Consider the following 6,123-nt stretch of genomic DNA (forward strand, 5'->3'; position numbering starts at 1 on the left):
AAGGTCCCCCTTAACAACAACACTGGTTCTGGCTATTGCCAACATGGAAGATGCTTTTGTCCTTGACACGGATGCAAGCAACACAGCCATCGGAGCCGAACTCATCCAGATTCAGAATGGATCAGAAAAGGTCATACCGTATGGAAGCCTGGCACTGACTTCGGAGCAGTTGAAGTACTGCACTACCCAACATGAACTCCTAGCAATAGTGAGGTTAACAAGAATGTATCGACATTACCTGGTCGCACTTCAGAGAGACAGTGGATGACATAGTTCCACTAGCGAAAGCTAGGTCATTGCACTCCGCTGAAGGGGATGAAGTGTCCTATGATTTTCTTGGAGAGGGGTGGGACCTATCTTGGCTCACTGATGAAGCGGACATCAGTCCAGTGGACACAGGTGGTTCGGCAGATTCTCGACCGCCTGCAGTAAACATCAGGGGAAGCAAAGACATACCAGCTGGCCACAGGTGATACAGCTGCCACTATGCCAACCCTTGCGGACATCAGGAATGCCCAGAGAGCCGATCCCGACCTAGACATAATCTTGGGATATGTTTTAAATGACATCAACCCTCGTGAAGGGAACTGTTTTTATGTATTCCTGCAAGCAAGGCCTTCTATGTCAACAAGGAGTTGCACTTTCTTAAAGATGGGGTCCTATACATGAATACAGATGAAGGTGATTTACCAGTAGTGCCCAGGAAGTTGAGGGATGACTTAATCTACCTCCACCAGGGTATCCCCTCATCTGGTCATCAAGGAAAGAACAGAACAAAGCAGAGGATGAAGCCCAAATACTTCTGGTATGGCATGTCCAGGGACATAACTCAGGATATCGCCTCATGTCCACAATGCAATACTTGCAAGAAGCCCAACCGGATTGCAAGATGCGAAATGGCACAATGCAATGCAGGGTACCCCATTAAGAGGGTTGATTTTCTGGCTCCTCTTCCTAGAACCCCCAGGGTCAATGAGCACATCCTTGTGCTTGTTGATCAGTTTACAAACTGGGTTGAGGTGATGCTGCCCCATCGCAGTCAGCAGAGGGCACAGTCAGTGCCCTGATAGGCTGCATCTCAAGGTTGGGATTTTCCCTTTACCTCCACACAGACCAAGGTAAACATTTTGAGAGCAAGGTCTTCCAAGAAATGTGCCAGACACTCCAGATCCACAAGACGCGCACCACAACATACCATCCATCCTCGAATGGCCAGGTTGAGACAATCAACAGAATCCTTGTGGATGCGGTGCGGTGCAATATTAGCGGACAACAAGATGAGTGGGACAAGATGCAGGAGCCCTCAGAAGCTCAGTCAACATAAAGAGTGCCTTCACCCCAAATCGGCCCATGTTGGGCCGTGAAGTATGTCACCAAGCTGACATAGTCTTCCCATTTCCACAAGCGGAGACAGACTCCACTGTCGGAGACTATGTCAGACGGATGTCGGAAAGGATGAGCTCTGTTCATGCAGCTGCAAGGCAACCTTACAGGCCAGGGTCAAGACCCAGAAGCGAGGCCATGACTTACGATTGATGAGCAACTCCTACAAAGTGGGAGACCTTGTGCTTATCCTCATCATCGCTGAAAAGCTTTGCCCTTCTTGTTTGGTTACAATCAAGAAATGCAATGGTGGTAGTAGAACACGATAAGTTACAACTATACAAGGGTCGGGACATCCCTGAGTGGCTACGCAAGTAGCTTGCACAAGGACATAGTAAAATGCCTGTAGTATGAGAGGAGATCAAGAGCTCAACGGGAGACATCTCTGAGGAAGCCCTCGAGTGGAAACCTGGCGTGGGCGATGACTCTACCACGGAAACCAGCCCTGCAGCTATGGCTTCGACAGTTGATGCGAGCTTAGACGATGAGACGTTGTACTGTGTCTGCAGACAACCCTTTGAAGGACGTTTATAATTGGGTGTGACTGGTGCCTTGAATGGTACCATGGTGATTGCGTGGGTATCTCACCGGCCCAAGCATCAGAAATAGACAAGTACAAATGTGATCAGTGCAGGTCTCAGACCTCATTTGCTGATGCAGACGTGTCACAGGCATAGATGTTACAGAAGACTGTATATATACATAGGTGTATATAGGTGTTAGTTACCATGTTGATAGTTATGCCATTGTTCCACATTTTGTATTGTTAAGCCACCATCTCAAGTTAAATATCTTTGGGCAGGAAAGATGTCGAGTGATGAAGAGAGGTATTGCCGCACGAAGAACGAGACCTGTAGCACCCCACCATAGAAACGCCATGACTAAAAAGCGCAGTGGTGAGGAGACCAGACCAAACAGCTTTCAACAGCAGGGATAAACATAGGAATAGCCGAAGGGGCCAAGGGGATAAGTGTTGCAGTCACCAGCACCTGGCTTCAGAAGAAAAGGCAAGGAAAAGGGACATTGCTTTCCGAAGCCACTATCACAGGCCACTACAAGACAAGCGTATTGTTCCGCAAACCAAGCTCCGCCTGTCAAGTCATATCACCGGACTCCGCCTGTCAAGTCAGGATACCGGGCTCCGCCTGTCAAGTAGGGATCACCAGGGCTCTGCCTGTCAAGTCAGGATACCAGGCTCTGCCTGTCAAGCCAGATCACCAGGCTCGGACTGTCAAGTTGGATCACCAGGCTCTGTCCAAGTTGGATCAACCGGTCATCAAGCTCAGCTACACTAGCTGTAAGCCCATACCAGTGTTTGATTGCCGTTTTTTCCCCTCCCTGCTGGCGAAGAGGCTGCAGAGTGAAACCATGGACTTGAAGGCCCTACTGAATTTGGAACCTCACAACCCCAGTCCGCAGCTCAAAGGTGGAGTCGCAGTGACCTGGTCTCCAGAAGCTTGGCCGGTAATATCTAGCAGACTGTCCAGCGAGGATGCAGTGCTACAGGGCATTGGCTTAAACCCACGCCTGGTCAAGAGGCATGAAGATAAGATTAACACCTTCCTTCAGTTGCTGCATTGCACATCTGCCCTTGCAGATCAAGCTGCTTAGAGAGACATTCTCAAGCATACGTCCAGAGGAAAGCCTGTTCTGTTGGACATCTGGTCTTTTATGGACTGCCCTTTGTCAGTGCTGCTGAAGAAGCTGCTGGACCTGATTGGGCCTCACAGGTTGTGGCATGAGACATTCGTTATCGATCTCAACCTGGGCACAGCAGACGCCACATTCCTTCTGGTTAGGCTCCCTCGATCCATTTCAACGTTGGCGGATGTGTCCAACACATGACTGGGGACTAGAGAAGGGCACTTCCCCGGAAAAGATAGTGCTGGGGTCGGCAGCACCCAGGAATGCGCCAAAAGGGGCTGCATACTCTGTTCCCAGGGACCTATTTATGTTCACTGAAATGGCCGCGCAGACCCGACAGGTAGATTTTCGGTCATTCTCCAAGGATTGTAATACCAACGCCTCAAGAGTGTTCCGCCTCGGAGGAGAGGGAGGGAGGAGTAGAGTGGAGACTCACATATGAATCACAAATTGTTGAGTTAGTGTTACTGTTATTCGTTGGAACACTGTTACCGGTTAAACGTGTAAATATGTTACATTGACACCGTTTCAAGTGAAATGATTATTCTGTTTGCTTCCTCACATTATCCCTTTTATGACGGGGAGGAGTGCGGAGGTTGTGACGTAGTACACATGAACGACGGACGTCACATTGTGTGCATATAGACGGAGACTACTTGCGACAATTGACCTGCACAGACTCGATCAGACGTGCTTATTTATAACCTATCAGGAATGTTCAACGGAACCTGCGACATCGGGGATACTTCGTGGTAAGTAGCTGTGCCACCTCTATAATCCTGTATAAGCGAGTGTAGTCAGGGGCATACCGTTATAGAAAAAAGCCCGGGCTTACAAATGATTGTTGCTAAAAAGGTTGGGCAAGCCCTCAATACTATCCACATTTACAGCTTTGCAACCTATCGGGCTTACACGAAAAAAATTGGCTTGCTACGCGCTTGGTAGTGCTTGACTATGATGATGGATCACGGATGTGACTCAAGCTGCCCCCATTATAACTCTCTATTATAATGTCGAACAGTTTCTCCCAACATCCTTCGTTGTCCGGTTTTGAGTAATATAATAACTGGATGACGTTGTTGTAAAGAAATGAGTTCTGTCACAGTGACAGGGCGGGGTAGTATGCTGACGCTAAACACAACAACAAGCCGTGACTATATACAAGTCGACGGGAGAGATTTCTATAGGGTTGTCACAAAACGTAGTGATTATGGTTTATCTGAATAAGGTCACACATTCAAATGTGGTGATACAAGTGTGACACATAGATGCTGTGGTATATTAATAACAGGTTTGTTTGGGATGACGCTGACTGTAACACGGGGTCATGCTGTGAACTGTGACGTCATTCACCATGTGATCACTTACTTGGATGAGCAGAATTATCTAATAGAAAGTAGAATTTGCACAGACGTGCTTCAGGAAATGATTCTGTATTTATTCGCACGAGAGAAGAGGGGGGTCACAGCCCGTCCGTTTCTACAGCACAATCTCGTGTTAGTTACATACACGATGTTAACTTTACATTACTAAAATTGGAATTTTTGAGTGAGTAAGTGAGTTTAGTTCTACGCCGCACTCAGCAATAGTCCATATGGCGGCGGACTGTAGATAATCGAGTCTGGACCAGACAATCCAGTGATCAACAGCATGAACATCGATCTACGCAAATGGGAACCGATGACATGTGTCAACCAAGTTAGCAAGCCTGACCACCCGATCCCATTAGTCGCCTCTTACGACAAGGAGCTGACGGTTACTGAAGATCAATTCTAACCCGGATCTTCCCGCATGACATTTTGAAGTTAAATGTTCAGTGGGCATTGTTGTGATTTCAAAGTGATTCACGTCTCAGTTCACATTGAGGATGAACTTGTTAAAGGAATATGAGATCTAGCTATTGACAGCTCGGCACCAAAACCATTGACGCCCTTGGATCATGTCATCTTACCGGTATTTTCATAACTACTGTTATTATCATCGCTCTCCTCTTCATGTAAAGTGCTGTTACCACCAAACTCATCATCATTGTAATTTTTAATATCGCCATCCATGTATTTTATGGATAAAATAGCTAAACCTGGGATTTAAGTTTGCATTTGGTATTCCTGAAATATACACATTTTTTATCAGTTGGATATCTAATGTTTCTTGCAGCATTTAAACCCAAAGATTTTTATGCAAGAAAACTTATTTTTGTATAATTATATAAATTATCATCTAAGTACTATTTCCAATAGTACGGATCGATGGTTATTCTGATAATGTGAAGCACTTGACACTCATGTCACAGCACGTCTTCTGGTTAGTGACGGTTACAGAAAAGGACAGCTGATGACGATCCAGACCGGAGGTTCGGGATGAACCTTGTAGTTTTTATAGAAATGTGTGTGTGTGTGTGTGTGTGTGTGTGCCATCCCAAAATAGAATCGCATAGGCCAGAAATCTGTTGCGAAAATGTTCTTTTTCAAACATGTATAACTCGTCCACAAATAGACTTTAGTGCATGAATTTTTACACCAGTTTAGAAGAAGGTAATGTCTTTACAACCAAGTGGATACTTTTAGATGACGGAGACGTTAAGCGCGATGGTGACGACGTAGCACGGTCCCGACGTCGTTCCGTACAGTTTGACCGGATATCCTCCGAAGTCCAGGCACCCTGGCTGCTGTGCTCTCACCCATGGCAGCACTACAAATGTAGTACCCGGATGTACCGATCTTGGGCTGCAGTGGTGACTCGAGGTCTGCCTGTACGGGGACGGGTATTTGTTATTCCTGTTTGGTTGTAACGAGCTGCAAGCCGTGATATCGTGCTCAGACTTCAGACGCCTAGCAACAGAAGATTGGTTATCTCCAGTGTGCATTCTTTCAATGGCGATGTTCCTTGTCGAAGAGTCAAGACGTGGCGTAGTCATTTGACCTTGAAACTCCTTCAAAACGAATGCCAATTTCCGAAAGTAATCTGGATTTTTATTGCCAGACAGTGCATGCTCGTTGCTACACAATTTCAACTGGAAGGTGATTTCTGTTGCGTTGTGGCGATGCCTATTTGATCCCTTGTAAGAAATCTCATCAAAATCAACATTTTCAGGTA

This window comes from Haliotis rubra, unplaced genomic scaffold (assembly GCF_003918875.1).
Source record: "Haliotis rubra isolate DU_JTF1 unplaced genomic scaffold, ASM391887v1 Scf205, whole genome shotgun sequence".
Lineage (NCBI taxonomy): Eukaryota > Metazoa > Mollusca > Gastropoda > Lepetellida > Haliotidae > Haliotis > Haliotis rubra.